Below are 5000 nucleotides of genomic sequence, written 5' to 3'. Positions count from 1 at the left end.
TTAACTTGTATGACTTCATATTTAATACTTATATGAAAATTTATTACTTCATAGACTTTATACATTTAATACTTATATGAAAATTTATTACTTCATAGACTTTATACATTTAATACTTATATGAAAATTCATTACTTCATAGACTTTATATTTTTTATACTTATATAAAAATTTATTACTTCATAGACTTTATATTTTACTTCATAGACTTTATACATTTAATACTCATATGAAAATTTATTACTTCATAGACTTTATATATTTACTACTTATATGAAAATTTATTACTTCATAGACTTTATACAATTAATACTTATATGAAAATTTATTACTTCATAGACTTTATACAATTAATACTTATATGAAAATTTATTACTTCATAGACTTTATACAATTAATACTTATATGAAAATTTATTACTTCATAGACTTTATACAATTAATACTTATATGAAAATTTATTACTTCATAGACTTTATACATTTAATACTTATATGAAAATTCATTACTTCATAGACTTTATACAATTAATACTTATATGAAAATTTATTACTTCATAGACTTTATACAATTAATACTTATATGAAAATTTATTACTTCATAGACTTTATACAATTAATACTTATATGAAAATTTATTACTTCATAGACTTTATACAATTAATACTTATATGAAAATTTATTACTTCATAGACTTTATACAATTAATACTTATATGAAAATTTATTACTTCATAGACTTTATACAATTAATACTTATATGAAAATTTATTACTTCATAGACTTTATACAATTAATACTTATATGAAAATTTATTACTTCATAGACTTTATACAATTAATACTTATATGAAAATTTATTACTTCATAGACTTTATACAATTAATACTTATATGAAAATTTATTACTTCATAGACTTTATACAATTAATACTTATATGAAAATTTATTACTTCATAGACTTTATACAATTAATACTTATATGAAAATTTATTACTTCATAGACTTTATACAATTAATACTTATATGAAAATTTATTACTTCATAGACTTTATACAATTAATACTTATATGAAAATTTATTACTTCATAGACTTTATACATTTAATACTTATATGAAAATTCATTACTTCATAGACTTTATATTTTTTATACTTATATAAAAATTTATTACTTCATAGACTTTATATTTTACTTCATAGACTTTATACATTTAATACTTATATGAAAATTTATTACTTCATAGACTTTATATATTTACTACTTATATGAAAATTTATTACTTCATAGACTTTATACATTTAGTACTTATATGAAAATTTATTACTTCATAGACTTTATACAATTAATACTTATATGAAAATTTATTACTTCATAGACTTTATACAATTAATACTTATATGAAAATTTATTACTTCATAGACTTTATATATTTACTACTTATATGAAAATTTATTACTTCATAGACTTTATACATTTAGTACTTATATGAAAATTTATTACTTCATAGACTTTATACAATTAATACTTATATGAAAATTTATTACTTCATAGACTTTATACAATTAATACTTATATGAAAATTTATTACTTCATAGACTTTATACAATTAATACTTATATGAAAATTTATTACTTCATAGACTTTATACATTTAATACTTATATGAAAATTTATTACTTCATAGACTTTATATATTTACTACTTATATGAAAATTTATTACTTCATAGACTTTATACAATTAATACTTATATGAAAATTTATTACTTCATAGACTTTATACAATTAATACTTATATGAAAATTTATTACTTCATAGACTTTATACATTTAATACTTATATGAAAATTTATTACTTCATAGACTTTATACAATTAATACTTATATGAAAATTTATTACTTCATAGACTTTATACAATTAATACTTATATGAAAATTTATTACTTCATAGACTTTATACAATTAATACTTATATGAAAATTTATTACTTCATAGACTTTATACAATTAATACTTATATGAAAATTCATTACTTCATAGACTTTATACATTTAATACTTATATGAAAATTTATTACTTCATAGACTTTATATATTTACTACTTATATGAAAATTTATTACTTCATAGACTTTATACATTTAATACTTATATGAAAATTTATTACTTCATAGACTTTATACAATTAATACTTATATGAAAATTTATTACTTCATAGACTTTATACAATTAATACTTATATGAAAATTTATTACTTCATAGACTTTATACAATTAATACTTATATGAAAATTTATTACTTCATAGACTTTATATATTTACTACTTATATGAAAATTTATTACTTCATAGACTTTATACATTTAGTACTTATATGAAAATTTATTACTTCATAGACTTTATACAATTAATACTTATATGAAAATTTATTACTTCATAGACTTTATACAATTAATACTTATATGAAAATTTATTACTTCATAGACTTTATACAATTAATACTTATATGAAAATTTATTACTTCATAGACTTTATACAATTAATACTTATATGAAAATTTATTACTTCATAGACTTTATACAATTAATACTTATATGAAAATTTATTACTTCATAGACTTTATACAATTAATACTTATATGAAAATTTATTACTTCATAGACTTTATACAATTAATACTTATATGAAAATTTATTACTTCATAGACTTTATACATTTAATACTTATATGAAAATTCATTACTTCATAGACTTTATATTTTTTATACTTATATAAAAATTTATTACTTCATAGACTTTATATTTTACTTCATAGACTTTATACATTTAATACTTATATGAAAATTTATTACTTCATAGACTTTATATATTTACTACTTATATGAAAATTTATTACTTCATAGACTTTATACATTTAGTACTTATATGAAAATTTATTACTTCATAGACTTTATACAATTAATACTTATATGAAAATTTATTACTTCATAGACTTTATACAATTAATACTTATATGAAAATTTATTACTTCATAGACTTTATATATTTACTACTTATATGAAAATTTATTACTTCATAGACTTTATACATTTAGTACTTATATGAAAATTTATTACTTCATAGACTTTATACAATTAATACTTATATGAAAATTTATTACTTCATAGACTTTATACAATTAATACTTATATGAAAATTTATTACTTCATAGACTTTATACAATTAATACTTATATGAAAATTTATTACTTCATAGACTTTATACATTTAATACTTATATGAAAATTTATTACTTCATAGACTTTATATATTTACTACTTATATGAAAATTTATTACTTCATAGACTTTATACAATTAATACTTATATGAAAATTTATTACTTCATAGACTTTATACAATTAATACTTATATGAAAATTTATTACTTCATAGACTTTATACATTTAATACTTATATGAAAATTTATTACTTCATAGACTTTATACAATTAATACTTATATGAAAATTTATTACTTCATAGACTTTATACAATTAATAGTTATATGAAAATTTATTACTTCATAGACTTTATACAATTAATACTTATATGAAAATTTATTACTTCATAGACTTTATACAATTAATACTTATATGAAAATTCATTACTTCATAGACTTTATACATTTAATACTTATATGAAAATTTATTACTTCATAGACTTTATATATTTACTACTTATATGAAAATTTATTACTTCATAGACTTTATACATTTAGTACTTATATGAAAATTTATTACTTCATAGACTTTATACAATTAATACTTATATGAAAATTTATTACTTCATAGACTTTATACAATTAATACTTATATGAAAATTTATTACTTCATAGACTTTATACAATTAATACTTATATGAAAATTTATTACTTCATAGACTTTATATATTTACTACTTATATGAAAATTTATTACTTCATAGACTTTATACATTTAGTACTTATATGAAAATTTATTACTTCATAGACTTTATACAATTAATACTTATATGAAAATTTATTACTTCATAGACTTTATACAATTAATACTTATATGAAAATTTATTACTTCATAGACTTTATACAATTAATACTTATATGAAAATTTATTACTTCATAGACTTTATACATTTAGTACTTATATGAAAATTTATTACTTCATAGACTTTATACAATTAATACTTATATGAAAATTTATTACTTCATAGACTTTATACAATTAATACTTATATGAAAATTTATTACTTCATAGACTTTATACAATTAATACTTATATGAAAATTTATTACTTCATAGACTTTATACATTTAATACTTATATGAAAATTCATTACTTCATAGACTTTATACAATTAATACTTATATGAAAATTTATTACTTCATAGACTTTATACAATTAATACTTATATGAAAATTTATTACTTCATAGACTTTATACAATTAATACTTATATGAAAATTTATTACTTCATAGACTTTATACAATTAATACTTATATGAAAATTTATTACTTCATAGACTTTATACAATTAATACTTATATGAAAATTTATTACTTCATAGACTTTATACAATTAATACTTATATGAAAATTTATTACTTCATAGACTTTATACAATTAATACTTATATGAAAATTTATTACTTCATAGACTTTATACAATTAATACTTATATGAAAATTTATTACTTCATAGACTTTATACAATTAATACTTATATGAAAATTTATTACTTCATAGACTTTATACAATTAATACTTATATGAAAATTTATTACTTCATAGACTTTATACAATTAATACTTATATGAAAATTTATTACTTCATAGACTTTATACAATTAATACTTATATGAAAATTTATTACTTCATAGACTTTATACATTTAATACTTATATGAAAATTCATTACTTCATAGACTTTATATTTTTTATACTTATATAAAAATTTATTACTTCATAGACTTTATATTTTACTTCATAGACTTTATACATTTAATACTTAT

This window comes from Bactrocera oleae, unplaced genomic scaffold (genome assembly GCF_042242935.1).
Source record: "Bactrocera oleae isolate idBacOlea1 unplaced genomic scaffold, idBacOlea1 ctg00000015.1, whole genome shotgun sequence".
Taxonomy (NCBI): domain Eukaryota; kingdom Metazoa; phylum Arthropoda; class Insecta; order Diptera; family Tephritidae; genus Bactrocera; species Bactrocera oleae.
This window is presented reverse-complemented; position numbering follows the sequence as displayed.